At 45.1% G+C, this 20,227-nt stretch overlaps 1 protein-coding gene across 1 annotated transcript in view; it reads left to right on the top strand.

The window, feature by feature from the left end:
* Window positions 1–4,046: 4,046 nt before the first annotated feature.
* Window positions 4,047–20,227, top strand: part of RNF213 (ring finger protein 213) — a 394,954-nt gene continuing 378,773 nt past the window's right edge. Inside the window, exon 1 of the mRNA XM_073568003.1 lies at window positions 4,047–4,143. The gene's annotated coding sequence lies outside the window, so the exon portion shown is untranslated. The remainder of the gene's footprint in view (window positions 4,144–20,227) is intronic.

Raw genomic sequence — 20,227 nt, 5'->3', positions numbered from 1 at the left:
ACTTACACCTTTAGCTTCTGTATTAGGAGGTTCCTTTTCCTGCCATTACATCTGCGTCCATATGTTAGCTTCCTTAGTCACATTACTCATTGCTATTGTATAATTATTTAATTTTGGCACATTTATGCCTTTTACTATATATTATGAGACTTAGGTGGCTCACTATGACCGCAACATGCATTAATTATAATGTAGTTCTATGGCATATATGACAAAAAATTGATAGGTTGTTTCATTTTTGTACATAGTTACATAGAACCAACATTGGCTTTTCATTTTATGTGCATGCTATATATATGTATGACCATTGACACATTTGTGCTTTTGGTCAACCCCTGGGTTACCCACTTTCTTTTCCTGTACCTGTGGTATCTGCCTAGCTTTTTTACATTTTATTAACTGTTTCAATAAAGATTTTCAATTTTATTTTTGCCTTGTGTGAAGTTTTGTGGTTTGGTGATGTGTAGTTTTCACCCACATAAGGGGTATCTGTGTACTTAGAGAAATTGCACAACAAATATTTGGGTCCATTTACTCCAGTTACCCTTGCGAAAATAAAAATATTGGGGCTAAAATTACATTTTTGTATGAAAAATGTGATTTTTATTTTAATTTTCACAGCTCTACGTTTTAAATTACTGTGTAGCACTTGGGGGTTCAAGGTGCTCACTACACATCTAGTCACATTCCTTGAGGGGTCTTCTTTCCAAAATAGGGGGGTTTGTTTAGGCACATCAGAGACTTTCCCAACATGAAATGGTGTCCTTTCTCAATGTCTGCCATTTTGCATTCAAAAAGTCTAATGGTGTTCATTCACTTCTGAGCCCTGCCGTGTGCCCAAACAATTGTTTTACCAGCATATGGGTGTGGAGACACAGCATTGCATCTTAATTAACCAGACGTCTATTTTTAGGAAGTCAGGAAGAACAGACTGTTCTCTTTATGTTGACTTTTTAATTTATGTGTTTCTTTTTGGTTGGTCAAGAAAACAGACTTGCTTGTGTAAAGGCCCCGTCACACACAGCGAGATTGCTAGCGATATCTCTGACTTTGTGATGTCACAGCGATCTCGCCAGCGACATCGCTGTGTGTGACACACATCAGCGACCGCCCCCCCCCCCCCCCCCGCCGGGTATCGCTGATCGTGCAGGATCGTCCTGGGCCATTTTTTGATCGTTGGTCACCCGCTGGCCAGCGCGCATCGCTGCGTGTGGCAGCGGGAGACGAACGATCAGCGACACTGCACACTGGTATCTAAGGTAAATGGGTCGCCCTCCTAGGGCTGTGGGGTACTCGGTACCGGGCCCGATGAGCTTCATTGGGAGATGTCATGGCAGCTGGGACCTGGCCCGTGGCCCTGGGCGCCCATTGTAAAAGGGGGAAAGTTCAGTGTGCTTATGATGAGTAGAGTTTATGAATTAATGAGTCGTGACGGCACCTGTGGTGTTTGGCAATGAAGATGTTGAGCAGACGCTGCAGACAGATCCTCTGGGACAGATGGTGAGGTGCAGCAATGATGTTATAGCTCTCCACAGGCAGGGCTGTAGTCCCAGGGCAGAGTAAGTGAAGTGACACTTAGATGGTGTAGTGTCGGGCGCAAGGGATGTAGCAGTGCTGGGCAGGTTGACGCAGGAATACGTGGAGGACACCGGGACATGTAGTTCCAAAGCTTTACTCACAGTCTGTTGCAGGTACAGGTGCCCGCATCCATGCTGTGTCCTCCGGGTCAGGAGGTCAGCCAACTTCCAGGCAAGATGAAGTACTCCTTTCCAACACTCCGCCAACATATGTGCCTTTTCTGAATGTCTCCCTCTTAGCGCCTTTAGTGAAGTACTCACAGTACTGAGTTACACTGGAGTTCCTCCTGTCAGATGTTCCTATGAACTCTACTTGTACGGCAGACAGCTGTAGCCTGCTTAGGGGACTCCTTGCTACTAAGTCCCGGCTCTCTTACGTTGCTGTTGTGCCCCCAAGTCTTGTGTGGGAATAAAGTGGTGACAACTTCTATTCCTCCGGTGTCTGCTGCAGGACCATTAATATCCATACAACCTCGGGGACCGGACCCCGGCCTTGCGCTTAGAACTTGGGAAGGGTTCTCCTCTAACCCTGATCCTTGGTTCTCTTCTTCTCCTCACGTTCCGTGCCAATCCTTTCCTTCTTATGGAGAGTCAGGCTTTCTATTAAAGTTCCTTTCCTGTGCCAGCGGACCCAGGTCACTGAGGTCGGCTGCAGCACTTCCTTCATCCATCCCACTCAGGGGATCTCCTTTCACAGACTGGCCTCGTCAGACTCCTGTGACTAACTGCCTAAATCCTATCCTCTTCCCGCTCTTTTAATGCAAACTAAACTCCACCCGCCTCCCAGCATGCTTCGTGTTCCAAGCAGGGAGGCACCAAAGGGTGCTTTGCTACACTACTATGTTGTGTGGGATGCAGGTGTTGGAGTGTGGTCAGGTGTTTCCACCTTACATGGATAGTGGGGCACCACACCTCAGGAGGAGGTGCAGTACCTCTGTGGCGACTGAACCCTCAAGGGCGACACATAAACAGCGGGTTTCTAAGAGCCGCGCGGCTCTTAGAAACCCGCTGTTTACCTTAGATACCAGCTTGCTCGCTGGTCCTCATCGCTGGAGGGGCTGTCTATGTGACAGCTCACCAGCGATCAGCCTAACAATATCCCGGCGATCCCATCCATGTCGGATCGCTGGGACATCGTTATGTGTAACGGGGCCTTAAGCCTGTAATATTGACTTGACAGGGGGCTGCATCGGACAGGTAAACATGGGTAAGCTGAGCATTCCCTAAGATATTATCTCCGCAATGTCGGAGACGCCATTGAAATTAGGATTCACTTATGTACCTTTCTTTTTCTGCATAGTCTCTGACCCGGGGTGGGGGGTCACTCTATAGCTACTGCACCTTGGAGGCACTGTGCATTTTTTTGAATATACTATGTACAGTCATCCTGTTTGAGACACAGTGTATATATGGTCTCTGACAGTTTGTTGTATGGCATCCGATGTGAGAGCATTGGATGCGATATGCTAATGACCCACGGCTCCTGCTCTGCTGCGAGCGGGGTGTCATGCTACTGTGCTCCGAGCCTGTCGCACTGAGAGAATCGGAGCACAGCTGCGGAGGAGGCGGAGAAACTAATTTCTCCATCTCCACCATTGCCGGGGTCAGTGTATATCGCACATCACTAGGATGATATCCGAGTGATGTGCGCTGTGTCACTCGCACCCATAACCGAGTGAGCCGAGACTTGGTGCCAATAGCAGCATGCTGCGATTTCATTTGCACGTACGGTGATGGGAGCTGCCCCATAGATTATCAATGATCCGAGCGCTGCGATGTTTTCTCGCATCGCACTTGTCCGTATTCTACGCTAGTGTGACGCCGGCCTATTGCTGGATCTCACACGCCATCGTACCCCATGACCACATGGTAAACATCAGGACCAGCGATTCTCATCCCGGGGGTCTGATGTTTACTAAAGGGGTGTTGTGACCCCCCTTGCAACAACTTAAATTCGGCTGTCACGATTGACAGCCGTATTTAAGGCGTTAATCGGCCCCCCATTGTTTGCAAAGTCGTCCGGGTCCGATACTGCAAGGTGTCATGTACAGCTGACGCCTGTGGGAATCGCCAGCAGCAGCGGACAGACAGATGAGTCCCCTGCGTAAAAACAGTACATGGTCACTGAGCAAGGTGTGAACGTGGCCCAATGGAGACAACATACCGCTGCGATCAGCCCCGATCACAAATCAAATTCTGATTTATAACGCCCCGGCTTTATAAATAAAGACGGGACAAGAGCTAACACTCAATTATTTTATTTTTAGCAACTGTAATGAAGTTTGATAATTTTCTGGATATTTTTGTACCATATTCTATTTATGTAAAATAACCTAAATGACCTAGAGGGGGATTCAGAGAAAAATGGAAAATGTCAACGGTCCAAAAGGGGAGAGGAACTGGCACTATATAGGTAGGCGTGTAACTTGGGGATCTGGGCACTGCCACTTTAAAGTTTGGGGCTTACTCGCGAGGCGTGCATTGCCATAGTCGGTGCTGGCTGGCTGGGGAGGGTCACTGGGTTGGTGACGTATCTCCTGCGAGAAGACGGAAGTGCTGGATGCTGGTGGGTGCATGCATGCTCTTTGTGTGTTCTGTGCTGAGGCGCAGGGGGGACGTTCATGGTCGCTGCAGACAGCAGGTGACGGTCGCACGATCTGCAGCTCTGCCGCCATGGTGCAAGTGTGTACCATAAAGTGCAGCACTAGTCATGTGACCAGCAGATAATTCCCGCCATTGTGCAGAGGGGATGATGACTGAGGAGAGCAGGGTCTGACTCACTGCCTGCAAGGGCTGCCTACCTCATGACTGAGCGCAGAGACCAAGGACAAGTTCAGACATGTGACAGAAATGTTCCTCAGGGCTGTTTTTTATCCTGGTGGAGCTCACCGATATATCTGAGGGTTTCGCTGGGAGAATAATAGGGCTTTATTCACACAGAGACGTGCACCCCCCTCAAATTCCTAAAAAGAGTCACTAGCCATTATATGCCATATAGTGGACACATGCGCAGGGTATAGTTAAAGAAAAGATGGACAGCAACTGGTTAATCTCTTATTAATTACCTCACAGTGCTGCACAATGTATTAAATTGCATCCCAGGCCTTGGCCTGCTGACTAGTGATGAGGGCAAGTGCTGGATACTCGAGGGTGCTCGTGTGACATGTTCGCGTCCCCACGGCTGTTAGACAGCCGCAAAATGTGCGAGATTAGAGCAAACAAAATTTCAAGGGCAGTGAACATATAATTACAGGTGGCCCTGACCCATGGTCACCACCCCATAACATGCACTAGCTGTGGAATAACTCCCAATACCTTGTATACAAAAACAGTTGGAGTAAAGACATCCACCAAGGAAAATAATTAAAATAGTTTTATTCTCAAAAATTCATGATATAGACAAAGAATACATAAAGACAGGTCACATAATTAAAGAGCTCCATATGATAAGGAATTCAGGTACAGAAAAAACACACATGCAGCAATACTAAGAGCGATGGAATAAGGATATGTATAATGGATATACAAAGATAAATAAAGTGCCAGTGCTTCAAGTTTATAGGGTGCAAATCTTTTGCATTGTCATTGGAGATGCGCCTTTAAATTTGTTATCGATTCCAACTGTTAGATTGCGCCGCTAGATTGGTGGAATGCACACCCTGAGACGATGGGTGCGTCATTCTTAGGTGCCGCTCTATTGTGTGGGCGGTCCGATGACGTCACCTGTTGTTTTGGTGATCAGCACTGGGAGATCATCGGTGCGCATGTCTCGCATATGGAGATAGCCGGCGCGTCATTTCCGGCGCCGTTTGATGGCGTGTGCGGTTCAGTGACGTCACCAGTTGTTCTGGGTGAGCCGCACCGCCATCTTGGCTCCGTCTGTTGACGCGAATTCCGGGTCCCATTGTGATGACATGCGCCATCTATGATGATTCTCTACAGCTGCGATGGGGTGTTATAAGGGAGAGTGGGACAGAACATGCCACCACAGCCCCCCGACTAAGCCCACGCGAAACGCGCGTAGGGGCTACACGTGTGGCATACTAATTAGCTATGGGTAAGGCTGGTTTCACATTCGCGCTTTTTAAGCGCACGCACGGCCGGGGGTAGATCCGCCCCCGAGCCTGCTCTCTGCCCGGCGTGCCCGCCCCTTGCTTGTAGCGCCGCCTCCTAGCGCACAGCGGCGCCTGCGATCGGCGCACCCTATCTTTAGCATAGGGTGCGCAGATCGTGCGCAGGCCGTGCGCTAGTTACGCTTTGACCTGCGCTGCGCACTTTTGACGGTGCGCCGTGCGCGCCAAAATCAAACTTTTCGGATTTTGGCGCTCACGGCGCACCGTCAAAAGTGCGCAGCGCAGGTCAAAGCGCAACTAGCGCACGGCCTGCGCATGATCTGCGCACCCTATGCTAAAGATAGGGTGCGCCGATCGCAGGTGCCGCTGTGCGCTAGGAGGCGGCGCTACAAGCAAGGGGCGGGCACGCCGGGCAGAGAGCCGGCTCAGGGGCGGAGCTACCCCCGGCCGTGCGTGCGCTTAAAAAGCGCTAATGTGAAACCAGCCTAAGCGTTTTTGAACAGGTTTCCAATATGTGGCCTCCAAACTAGGACTTTGAGCTATTATGCTGTGATGGTTTATTATTGTGAGAGGGTCACTCTGTGGGATTCTTTTGGATATCTATAAGAAAGACTTAAAGCACTGGCACTTTATTTATCTTTGTATATCCATTATACAGATCCTTATTCCATCGCTCTTAGTATTGCTGCATGTGTGTTTTTTCTGTACCTGAATTCCTTATCATATGGAGCTCTTTAATTATGTGACCCGTCTTTATGTATTCTTTGTCTATATCATGAATTTTTGAGAATAAAACTATTTTAATTATTTTCCTTGGTGGATGTCTTTACTCCAACTGTTTTTGTATACAAAATGTGCGAGATTGCCTGACATACACTGTCTAACAGCCGTGAAAGATGCGGGGACGTGACTCCAACATGTCATTTGAGCGCTGGTGATATTCGATACATACCCAAGCGCCCCCCGATACTCTGTGCATACCCGAGCATCCTCGGCCATCTCTAGTATCGAGCACTCGCGCTCATCACTACCGCTGACCTGAAATGTCAAGCACTCGCTGAGCGGCTGCAGCCTTCACTGTTCCGTATGAGTGGAAGAAGCACCTTTCTGATCGTACAGAAGGGTTAAAGGCGCTCGTCTGGGATACTAAATACTGATTTTTTTTTTTTTTTTTTTTTTTTTTTTTTTTTACCTCATGAAGCACTGAGGTAATTAGGGGTAGAGACAATAGTGGACAACCCCTTTAGTTAATCATAAACTTGAACCTATACTTTTATTTTTCTCAGTCGCTCCGCCATGTTTAAGGCCACGTTCGCCCGTCCAGTATTTGTTGAGTTTTTTACCTCAGTATCTGTAAGCCAAAACCAGGAGTGGAACAATCAGAGGAGAAGTATAATAGAAAGACGTCACCACTTCTGTGTTTATCACCCACTCCTGGTTTTGGCTTACAAACGCTGAGGTAAAAAACTGACCAAATACTGACAATGTGAATGTGACCTAAGAGAGGGTCACATTGTAAAAGTCTTTCCAGTCACGGCCACAAACTCCATTGCAGATGGCGCTTGTGCTATGTTATATGCACCATATTGGTCTATTAAACTGACCAGAATAGTTCATGGTGCAGTTTTTTTGCACACGGACCTGAGGTTTCCATTGGTCTGATGTGCACACGGATCGAAAATACATTGAACCCTTTCTGAGGCCTCATTCACACATCCGTATTTAAACACGTGAAATAATGGTACCAATGTCATCAGTGTGTCCATTTCTACCATCGGTGTATCCATTTCTACCAGCCATGTGTCATCCGTGTGTCCATTTCTACCATCCGTGTGTCATCAGTGTGTCCATTTCTATCAGCCGTGTGTCATCCCGGTGTCCCTTTCTACCATCCGTGTGTCATCAGTGTGTCCATTTCTACTAGCCGTGTCATCAGTATGTCTATTTCTACCATCCGTGTGTCCATTTCTACCATCCGTGTCATCAGTATGTCCATTTCTACCAGCCGTGTGTCATCAGTGTGTCCATTTCTACCATCCCTGTGTCATCAGTGTGTCCATTTCTACCATCCCTGTGTCATCAGTGTGTCCATTTCTACCATCCCTGTGTCATCAGTGTGTCCATTTCTACCAGCCGTGTGTCATCAGTGTGTCCATTTCTACCAGCCGTGTGTCATCAGTGTGTCCATTTCTACCAGCCGTGTGTCATCAGTGTGTCCATTTCTACCATCCCTGTGTCATCAGTGTGTCCATTTCTACCAGCCGTGTGTCATCAGTGTGTCCATTTCTACCAGCCGTGTGTCATCAGTGTGTCCATTTCTACCAGCCGTGTGTCATCAGTGTGTCCATTTCTACCAGCCGTGTGTCATCAGTGTGTCCATTTCTACCAGCCGTGTGTCATCAGTGTGTCCATTTCTACCAGCCGTGTGTCATCAGTGTGTCCATTTCTACCAGCCGTGTGTCATCAGTGTGTCCATTTCTACCAGCCGTGTGTCATCAGTGTGTCCATTTCTAAGAGCCGTGTGTCATCAGTGTGTCCATTTCTAAGAGCCGTGTGTCATCAGTGTGTCCATTTCTATCAGCCGTGTGTCATCATTGTGTCCATTTCTATCAGCTGTGTCCATTTCTACCATCCGTGTGACATCATTGTGTCCATTTCTACCTTCCGTGTGTCATCAGTGTGTCCATTTCTACCAGCCGTGTGTCATCAGTGTGTCCATTTCTACCAGCCGTGTGTCATCAGTGTGTCCATTTCTACCATCCGTGTCATCAGTGTGTCCATTTCTACCATCCGTGTGTCATCAGTGTGTCCATTTCTACCATCCGTGTGTCATCAGTGTGTCCATTTCTACCATCCGTGTGTCATCAGTGTGTCCATTTCTACCATCCGTGTCATCAGTGTGTCCATTTCTACCATCCGTGTCATCAGTGTGTCCATTTCTACCATCCGTGTCATCCGTGTGTCCATTTCTACTAGCCGTGTGTCATCAGTGTGTCCATTTCTATCAGCCGTGTGTCATCATTGTGTCCATTTCTATCAGCTGTGTCCATTTCTACCATCCGTGTGACATCATTGTGTCCATTTCTACCAGCCGTGTGTCATCAGTGTGTCCATTTCTACCTTCAGTCATCAGTGTTTTTCACTAATTGATAAAAAAAATGAATAAATGACAAATCTTCTCTTATACTTTGCAGTGTTAATCACGGACTGTACACACTGACGCCATCCGTGTGCTGTACGTGTTTCTCACTGACCCATTGACTCATATTGTTCTTTGTCATCTGTGGTGCCGTAAAAGAAAAACAAAAACAGACTTTTTTTGTGTGTTTTGCACTTACAAAAAAGATGTGAAGTTTTGTGGCCTGAAGTTTGATTTCACACATTGTGCACCAAACATGCTGTTGAACCAGTCTGAAAAGCCTCAGGAAAATTTGCGTGTGAGATATAGGTCAACCTAAGGGCAGGTGCAGACAGCCGTAATTCCAGTCTCAGTGCGATCCAACAAAACATCGGCTCACGCTCAGAGTATTGTTAGTCTGTGGGGCCGTGCAAATGTCCATTTTTATTTTCAGACAGGAACTGAGGGAAAAAAATCGTTTCATGCCCGAGTTTGATCCAATATTCTGATCACACTCGGCTATGCAAACCAATGAGTGCATGGAAAACATCGAACTGCACTCAGATGACATCTGAAACACAATGGAGAAATTTGTTTTCTCCATCTTGTCCTCATCCTAGAGACTCGGATCACTTCTCTGATCACATGTAAAAGGAATACCCGTGCACCACTACTGGGTACAACCCTCCACTCTGTTGTAAAAGCTGTGAACAAACCAAGGTATTGGGTAGTATCATTCCTAAAAGTTTTACTGGCACCAGTATACAAATAAAATACGGACATGCGACATTTCGGCCACGCAGGGTGTTTTTCAAGACAAATGTGCACCTTTTTTTACTTGAAAAAGGCCTTGTGTAACCGAAACATTGCCTGTCTGTTTTTGTGTGTATACGGGTGCCAATAGAACTTTTTTTTGAAGGATACTACCCAATGCCTTGGATTGTTCACACTCTGATTAGAGAGTGCAAATGACAATCGACCCGATTGTCCCGAGAATCTGTGATCAGCTGTACCTGCCCTAACGCTAAGTTCAGACAGCCGTGTTTTCGGTCAGTGTCCTGTTTGTGTGCTCAATGGATGACAAACTGATCCAATAATCGCCAGTGCGCCTGTGCACACCGATATCTCACATGCTCCTATGGTTTGTGTCACACAATCGCAGCATGCAGTCCTCTGCTCCGATTTATGTACTGACTAGTGCATATCAATAATAATTGCTCATTCGGGTGCCCATTTTTTTTTTTTTTTCATTTTTTTGCAGATTTTCATCAGGGTGTTATCTGACTTTTGTCTGAGTCTCATTCATTTTTCTTATATAAGAAAAAACAATTCTTTACCTTTTCCTATCAAGCAGTATGTGAAAAACAGACGGTACACTGTTGGCATTCGAGTGCTGTCTGATTTTTTTTTCTTTTTTTTTTTTTTTTTTTTTTTTCCCCATACCTATGGACTTGCAAGGCCGACTTTGATCTTAACCAATTTGGACATGGCTCCACAATTTTATGCAGACCTCTTGGCCTACTAAAAAAAGTTGGACATATGAACTGAGCCCCATTGACTAGTATACTAGATATAATTGCTGTTCGTGGAAAACGGACATCTGAATGAACCCTATCAGACCGCTTGTCCGCTAGGGCGTGAGTTTTTTTTTTTTTTTTTTTTTTTGCCTTCTAAACACGGCCTAAGGAACGACAATTGCACGCGAGCCCAGTGACTGAGAGTGCCGACACCGCGGGATCGGCCCCGTCACGGGAGGTGAGTATAAGCTTTATTATTTTATGGGAGCCAAACATTTTGATCAAGAAGGGGTTGTCCTAGTAGTGGATGATCCCTTTAAGGATAACGTTACAGCTGAACCAGTACACCTCACCTTCACCTTATTGAGAAGATTGGTGTGGAAAGTATTATTATTAGTAGTGATGAGCGCAAGTGCTCGTTGCTCAAGATTGCCGAGGGTGCTCGGGTTTTCACCGAATATCGCGGGTGCTCGATTGACATGTTCGAGTCTCCTCACCTGCATGTTTCGCGGTTGTTTTTACAGCCACAAAACATACAGGGATTGACTGACAAACACGGGCAATCCTCACATGTTTTGTGGCTGTCTAACAGCCATGAAACTTGAGGCCGCAGGCACTCCAACACATCATTCGAGCACCCGCAATATTCTGCATTTCCGAGCACCCACGGCACCATATTGTCAGCTTAAAATGCCAGCATGAGGCAAGTGGGAGCGAGCCCTAAGGCTGGATTCAGCCGTCCATGAAATATGATCCAATACAGACTGTGATCTACGGACGGACTGGGCATGGGTCTTCCATCCCAAACTCAACAGCCTCATATATGCCTATGTTCGCTTGGGCCGAGACATACACAGACAGTCCATACATAATGGTCCATGCACAGACCATGTTTCACTGACATCTGAATTCAGGCTAAGTCTAAGGGTATGTTCACCCAAAGTGTTTTCGATCCTTCTTTTCCTTCATGAAAAGTACAGGCAGTGGCCAGAAAACGAGCCTTTTTGATGGAATTTTTGGTACATTTTGATGATTTTTTTTTTATGTGTTTTAGTGCTATGTCATTTTGATTTCAATGAGGAAAAGCTGCAGTAAAAACGCTGTAAGACTTTGTTCACATGTTGCGTTTTTGCTGTGTTTTTTTTTTTTTTTTTTATAAGCTGCGTTTTACAGTATCAGAAAAAGCGATGACATTTCATAAATCTCAAGCTTACTCATTTTTTTTTTTTCCCTAAGTGAATAGGAAAACTGCTGCGTTTTTGAAAATTGCAGCATGTCGTTTCTTTCAGCGTTTTTGCAGCCTTTTTGACCCATAGAAAGCAATTTAAGGTAAGTGCAAAAAAGCAGGTAGCAGGTTTTGCTGCATTATTGGTGCTGAAGACTCAGGAACAACAGGCATGAACTAAACGGTATCAGCATGAAAAGCTCAGGAAAACCTGCTTTTTGTAAGCAGCTTCTTTACTACCAAGAGAGCAAGTTTTGCCTGCATAAAAAAACGCAACGTGTGAACATAGCCTAAAGCCCCCTTCACACATAGCCATATCGATTTTGTGACACAACAGCGATATCTGTAGCGATCTCGCTACATGTGATACTGACCTCCGACCGGCCCCCCCCGCTGGCTATCGCTGATCGCGTGAGATCGGCCTGGTCCATTTCTCGTCGTCTGCTTCCTGCTGGCGCTGACGAGCGACTCCATGGACGCAGGCGGCAGACGTCACCCTCTCTGCGTCTGACAGGTAAGTAACGACCGCTGCTGCATCGCTGGTGAGATCTGCCTGTTTGGCAGCTCACTAGCGACCATTTAGCGATGCACCAGCGATCCTGACTGGGTCATATCGTGGTCGGGATCGCTGGTGCATCGCTAAATGTACCGGGCCTTAAGAGTTGGTTGGTTTAAAAACCAAACAGTACATCACAGGTCAAAAAACACAAGTTAAAAAACAGTGTGAATGAGTTTTAGAATCTGTTGTATAAAAAACTGAATTAGGTACACTGAATTTTTTTTTTTTATAGCAGTTGACACTTAGCAATGAATCAGATGAAAATGGATGAAACATGAATGGAAAGCTAAAGTGTAAAGTATGTCTTCCATTTTTCATTTGTTTTTATCAGATATGCCCGCTATACATTGTAATGGCTGCGTCTGATCCATAAAGAAATGGAGAATTAAGCCATGTTCAGACGTGGGTAAGGCTAGTTTCACATTTGCGTCTTTGTGCGCAGCGCATCGTGCGGAAGTAGAAACGTATGCAAAAATGCATCATGCTCTTTTGCATATGTTTGCGTTTTTTATGCGCATTCGTTCCAGAGTCTACGCATGTTTACTCGTAAAACGCATGCTTACGCAAACGTAGGCGTACGCATGTCCATGCGCATGCTTGTGTTCCCATAGACTGTAATGCGTTGTTTTGACGCATTCCGTGCGCATGCGGGTTTTTTTGGCGCCTTTGGACGGACCCAAAAATGCAACATGTTGCGTCGGGCGCGTCTAGACGCACTTCTTGAAAAAAACGCATGCAAACGATACGCTGCGCCCAAAAACACTAATGTGAAACCAGCCTAATTTATTAGGGATTTTAGATGCCGATTACTTATGGTCCCTTTATGGTGGTTTCTGTATAGTGGTATCTTTTGGTAACACTGTGATATTATACAGTTATTGTATGGCAGTATTATTCACTCGCTGTTTGGTGATATTACTGGGTTGCAGTATGCTGGTGTTATTCATTTGCAGCAATGTTATTTTATTTGGTCACTGTAGGACGTTATTATTCAGCCGCTGTACGGTAGTGTAATTTGATCGCTATAAACGGTATCTTTTAGTCCCTGTATGATGGAATTATTGTATTAAGTCATCTGGCAGCTTTATTAGGGTGCTGTCATCCATGCACAGCATAGTGGCTTTATTCAGTCACTGAATGATGGTATATTTTATCACAATATGGTCCTCTATACTTTAGTCGTTGCATTTCAGTATTATTCGGTAACAGTGCGGTGATATTATCTGGTAGCAGTATTGTGCTATTTTTCATACATTTTATTACATAAGTACTGTAATCAGTCTGTATGTGTTGGAATTATGCTGTCATATTATGGTGGGTTTATGCGATCATGGTAAAATGATATTTTTCAATTGCACTTTTAAAATATATTTTTATTTGTTCAGGCAGCAACCACACATAAAATCTATTACAAGCAATGTTGTCACTCCTTTATTAGTTTAGCTTATTACGCTTTCATTTACTTGCTTCTTGCTCACTTTCATTTCTGCTTTGCATCTTTCTGTTTTGCTAAAAGTCTTAAAGTGGTAGAACTGTTTAAAGGGAGACCGTATTTGGATTCATACTTCCTGAATTTTTTATTGTTTTTTTTTTAAAGGAAGGGGTTACAATACACACAAATGGTTTTTCTATAGACTTTGCATATGTTCAGTCTCTTTAAAGTATAGCCAGCACTTTTTCAGTTTGGTTATGGAGATTACCTACTGAAAAAGTCGCTATGTGCCCTAACAGCAGTGAGTGGAGCAAACTCTAGTTGCTGTTGTTTAACTCTTTATATACTGCTGTCAGTCACATACCATGGCATTTAAAGGAGTCTGTCAGCATGGAAAGACTGTTCAAGCCAAGTACAAGCACTGGGTGCTTCATGGTGGGGCCATTCAATGGAGTGCGCCTTCCCACTTGCTTGTTTTCCATCTATCTTCCCCCTTTTCTGGCTCTATGAAGCTATAGCTGTCAATCAAAGAAGAGGAGAAGGAGATAAAGGGAAAACAAGCAGGTGAGAAGGTATATATAAATGGCCGCGCCGCGATCATTCATTCTGTGCTCACAGTCCCCCTTAAGTCGCCTAACCGCCATAGACTGATTTATAACAAAGCCTATGGCTGTGCTTCATAGGAGAACGTCAGTCACGCTATGTGGTCCCAATGAGGTAATGCAATATATAGTACAAACGCTCAGGTTCAAGCCCCTATTCCCATTTCAAAACTACAGAATTAAAAAAATAACCCTCCCTAACCTTCATGCCCTACTAGGACAATTTACCTACCTCTGGGGCTACAAGTTTAACAATAGTAAAACAGAAGTCCTTCCTCCTAAAGGGGGCTTCCACTACTAGGACAACCCCTTCTTAATTTAAATGTTTGGCCCCCAATAAAATAAAACGCTTATACCCACCTCCAGTGCCATTCAAGCGGTGATGGTACTCGCTCTCCCTTTGGCTCTCTTGCGGTGTTGTGACACGTGATGCCTGGTGCCCAATCAGCGCTGACGTCACTGTCCCCACCTACGTATGGATTGAACATGAAGAGGAAGTCTGAGGTCAGCTGCAGCCCGGACTTCCTCTTCTTCACGTTTAATCCATATGATGGCGGAGACAGTGACGCCAGCGCTGATTGGGCGTCGGGGGTCACAACACCGCACAAGAGCTCCGGATAGAGCGAGTATCAACACCGCAGGAATTGTCAGCACAGGGGGTGAGTACAGGCTTTTTTATTTTATCGGGGCCAAACATTTGGTTTAAGAGGGGGTTGTCCAGTCCTAGTAGTGGACAACCCCTTTAATATCCCCAGCACAGCATTAGGCCCATTAAAGGAAAACTACAGATGGAAAAACAGCTCTTTAACATACTTGTGGTCCAGATAACCTCCAGATATAAATCACTATATCAACATTATTACGCCCATTTTATTCATTGAACTCAAACAGCTGCTTATTAAATGGAACAGTTTTCCTATATCTCTATTTGGGAGAATATCAGTGGTCAAAACCCTGCCCCTCTGTGTTCCCTATAGGGAGCTTAGAATTGTCCAATCATCAGTCCTCCAGTTCATTTGGGCTTATAAAAGTAATACGAGAGCAGATTGGACGCACTGGATGTTATCAGATATTACAGAGCAACCCATTTACGTTACACTCCATCTTGGTCGCATCTTACAGCATTTTCCGAATGTATGGAATTTGGAAACACTTTGGTTAGCCCCACATGTTGGGATCAGTGATCTTTACCAAAAGGATTTGGGAAACATGTTTGAAAAAATCCCGCTTATGTCTGAACACTCCCCTATGACTTCCTTTCTATTTAACTCTGCATTACCTGATGGCCAGACCAAGTCTGACCAAGCAGTGGATCAATAAACCGCTTTTTTGCTTTGCAGTCGTAGTTGATACGCACTCTAGGGGTTTATTACCTTTGATACATTGCAATCTCCAGCTCTCACTATCGATATCTCCAAATCAGGCACTATACGCACTCTCTTCTCTCCTCCTTCAGAGACCACATCCTACCTACTTTGAAAAACTATGTACAATAGGTGTCTCAATCCAGGGTCTTGTATCAGATATTTAGCAAATATTACTTAACCCCTGTCCAGATGCTCACCCAAAACACCCATATGTGAGTAAATGGGAATGTTTTTGGGGGAATCCCTTTCATCTTGGGGCCGGCTGTTCTTGTGACTGAAACTGGAACGCTGCCATGGGAGTAAAGTTCATTTTCTCCCCGCAGCGTTCGGCTAAGTGCAGGAGTCAGGCAGGTTAATAATGCTATTAATTTGCAGATTAAAGGGAATCTGCCACCAGTTTTGTCATAGTTTTAGTTGATGTATCACCTTGTTCAGCGCCTGTGCTGATAAAAGCCCCTGTATACAACCCAAAAATCTTTTTAAAGCGAACCTGTCAAATGGCCGATATAAGATACGGCCGCTGCCTTTCAGGGCTTATCTACAGCATTCTATAATGCTGTAGATAAGCCCCCGTTCGGACCTGAAAGATAAGAAAAATACGTTTTATTATACTTATCCGTCCGATGGGTGTCGCAGGTCCGGGTCTGGCACCTCCCATTTTCTTATGATCGCCACTCCTGCTTGCTTCACAGGCTCCCCGGTATCGCGCTCCCGCGCAGGCGTACTTCTCTACCCTGTTGAGGGCAGAGAAAAGTACTGCTGCAGTGCGCAGGCGCTGGGAAAGGTCAGAGAAGCCCAGCTCCTGTGCACTGCAGTACTTTACTTTGCCCTCAACAGGGCAGATAAGGAGCGCGGTGCTGAGGAGACTGTGTGGAATCCCCCCCCCCCCACCCTGGTTAGTATAATAAAACTTATTTTTCTTATCTTTTAGGTCGGATTGGGGGCATATCTACAGCATTACAGAATGCTGTAAATAAGCCCTGAAAGGCGGCCACAGCTTATATCGGCTAAAACTGCTGACGGATTCCCTTTAACTTGTCTCACACTGTATGGTGATCGGGTTGGTCTGGCCCGATGGGCGCAGTTTCGGTCGTCTCCATCCCTCCCCTTGGCTGCTGCTCACAGTCCTCCTTCTGTAATCGACATGGATGACTCCCTGCGTCATCCACATTGCTGGGCAAATTCTTGCATGTGTGCACTATGCTTTGAGCTGCTCGCATTAGGGCAAAGCAAAGTACGCAGGCGCAAGCCGCGATTTCTGTGTGCAGGCTCAAGAGCAGCAGTCGGGGGGAGGGGTGAAAAGGCCCAAAACCACCGTCATCGCAGCGGACCGAGAAGATTACCATGCAACGAGGGAGAAAAACAGGTTTTTGGGGGTATACATGGGGAGTCAAGGGCTTCCATAAGCGTCTGTGGAATTTATCAGAGGTGCTGAATAAGGTGATAGTTTTAGTTGATATGTGACAAAACTGGTGACAGGTTCCCTTTAACCCCATATCTGCAGGTTAATAGCGTTTCTTTTCTGGTGACAGGTTCCCTATAAGGTCACTGGCCATCAGATACTCCTAGATCCCAAATTTTATCTTCCGAATAGCCTACTGTTCCAGAATAAATCACGGCAGCCTTTGCTAGACATAACCGGTTCATCCTCCATCAAATCGTGAGCTACATGCCCGTATACAAGATATACGAAGCACGGAATATCTCATAGCCTTATAAAATAATGCGGATGAGCACTTTGAGGAGTCTGGACTTTAGGATGCATACAGGATACACCCTGCTGTGTAAAGCAATTCTGCAAGTTCCTGCAGAGTTAAAAATACTCCTAAATTTGCCGCCTCCTCCTTTTGTTTGTTCCATTGTCCTTGTCTAATTATGGTAATGAGATGTGGACTATTTGGTGTTGAGTCCATGCATTGATGATACGAATGCCACTACCTTAAGTTTTATGTCCTTCTTTTTTTTTTTTATTTTTAAATTTATTCTGTAATTTTCTGAAAATTAACTAAAAATTACAGTTAAAAAACCTCGCCAAAAACGCATCGTGGAAACCTGACCTAATAAGTTTGATATTGCCGTAATCGTACTACTTAGTGGGGAATCCTATTACCAGCATTTACCGCACAATGAACGTCAAAAAAAGCTAAAACACAAAAAAGATAGCGTAAATGTGGGGTTCATCGCATTGTATGGTAAAATCAGCGGTATCATTCAAAACTACAACACGTTCTGCAAAAAAAAAGAGGAAAAATAGGAATAAGTGTGTGGGGGAGGGGGACAAAAGTGCAAAAATGGATTATCTCCAGTCATGAAGGGGTTAAAACTAAGAAAATGATAAAGAGTAAGGCTGCGTGTACACGCTGCGGATTCACCTGCGGAATTTTCTGCGTGGATTTAGCAAAATCCGCATATAAATCCGCAGGTCGACCTGCGGTTTACCCCTGCGGTTTCACACCTACAATGGAGAAGGTGTGAAACCGCTGCGGATTCCGCAGAAAGTGACATGCTGCGTATTTGAAACCGCAGCAAATCCGCATGGAAAATTCCGCAGCATGTGCACAGCGGTTTTTGATTTCCATAGGTTATAATGGTACTGTACACTGCAGCAAAAACTGCTGCGGATCCGCAGAGCCAAAACCGCTGCGGATCCGCCGCAGAATCTGCAGCGTGTGCACACACCCTTATATAGTGTAGAGTTAGAGGACTTTTCAATACACAATTTAATTGCTGAAAACTTATGTGATTTTGTCTACAGAAATGGCTGCTTTGCTGAAACTGTGACACATCTTGTAGATTTCTTATAAGTCATGGAATTTCCAGACAATAGAAAGAGCTGGGAGGGATGTAGATCAGAAAAGAAACCGAAAGTGATCAGAGACTGCTGAGCAGAGGAGCTGCCACTGCACTCAGTGTGTGCCTGCTTCCCCCAAGTCTCACACAGGCTGCTCATAAGGTAGGCCCTTTATAGGAAACCACAGCATCTACAGGTGGCTTCTGAAGGTAATTACATGATATACATTTACTTCTGCTTCATATTGATGAGTATGAGCGTTAGAAACAGTATAAGAGAGTTTGTTCTTACATGTTATGTATGTTCTTTCACTTTTCTATTCGAGGAATCTGTTGCTCACAAGCTCTGCTTCTTGCCTTTAAGTTCAGTAGATTAGGGCCTTATTTACACTTCAGTATTTTTTGGTCAATTGTTTGTCCGTATTTGTAAGGATCAGACCACATGAAGTGCCGGCAAAAATCGAAATGAGTAACTGATTAACAAGCAGTTGCTTGATTTTGTGAGAGAGAACGGCACCCACAAAATGACAAACAGCTGTACCCCCACAAAATCAAATGATTGTTTAACCCCTGAAGAATCACTCACTGCCCTTTGATGAAGGGGCCCTGTGGGCCCCGAGTCTGTAGTGGCTGCTTTTGTAGTCTATGCAGCAGGAACAAGTTGGATCTCCGGCTGTCAAGCAGAGCCAAGTACCCTAGTGAGAAGAAAAAAAAGCACCACGCCGGGGTTAGCCCCCCCCCCCCCTTAGTGAGAATTTGGGTAAAAAATTATTACATTCGTTAGATCTTTGTTAGATCCGGTTTGATCAACCAAAGCTAACGTTGGATCACCCCTACAAAATGAGATATTTACGATCTTTCCCAGGGGGGCTAGCCCGTAGCTAGCCCCCCAACTTTGACATTTGCCGTTTTTTGGATGGATTCTGATAGATATTAGTTAGATCCGGTTTGATCAGCAAAAAATAACGTTAGATCTCCTTTCGTTCCCGAGATATTTACGATCTTTTTCTGGGGGGGGGGGGGGGGGCTAACCCGTAGCTGTCTGAATGCAAAATCCTACAAAGACAAGTAGCGGCTGGGAAAATTCATTGTGGTAGTCTGGACTAGAAATAGGAAAAGTTAATGACCCCAGTAACAGCAAACGTTGCATGTGACCATTGGATATAAGGCCTCTTTCACGTCGCATGTGACCATTAGATATAAGGCCTCTTTCACGTCGCATGTGACCATTGGATATAAGGCCTCTTTCACATGATCTTAATTTTGTCGTTGTAATACGCTGTGTTTTTCACGCTTGTGTATTTCACGATGAAATGTACCCATTGAAACCGATGCATTTATTCTCATATGCGTTATTTTCATGCATACGCAAATGCATGTAAAAAAAAATATATATAAATTACAGCATGTTCTATTTTGTAGCATATTACACGATTAGCCCATTAATACAAATCACTGGGCTGCGTGAAATACGACGGGAAATACGCAGTGACAACGCTGCATTTTTAACGCGCACAATACGCATATGATCGTGTGAAAGAGGCCTAAAGGTAACATAATCACTAGTGCAGTCTGCAGAGCGCCCGTGTAGCTAGTTTCTGCCTATCTATGGTCACTGTATAGGAACAATATTGGTCTTTGCATGGTGTTTTATTCAGTCACAGTATGGCAGTATTATTTCATTACTACATTGGTGTAACTCTCATCAGAGTGGGGGCAAGTAGGAAATCTTGGGTGAGTTTCCACATTTTTTTTCCCAGAACTTGACCCCTGGTAGTACCTAATCTGTATTCCAATGTGAGCATGTGATGTATGGTGCTGAAGAGGTTCCCTAGAATTTCCCCAGGCTGCAGAACGCTGGTGGGGTGATGTCACCCTGCCAGCGGGAAAGCTCAGGGAATCCTTAGGCTAAGTGCACACATACTTTTTTGCCCTGCGGATTTTTCCGCGCAGAATTGCGGATTTCT

Source organism: Dendrobates tinctorius, unplaced genomic scaffold (genome assembly GCF_039654945.1).
Source record: "Dendrobates tinctorius isolate UK_male_01 unplaced genomic scaffold, ASM3965494v1 ptg000020l, whole genome shotgun sequence".
NCBI classification, from domain to species: domain Eukaryota; kingdom Metazoa; phylum Chordata; class Amphibia; order Anura; family Dendrobatidae; genus Dendrobates; species Dendrobates tinctorius.
This window is presented reverse-complemented; position numbering and strand designations above follow the sequence as displayed.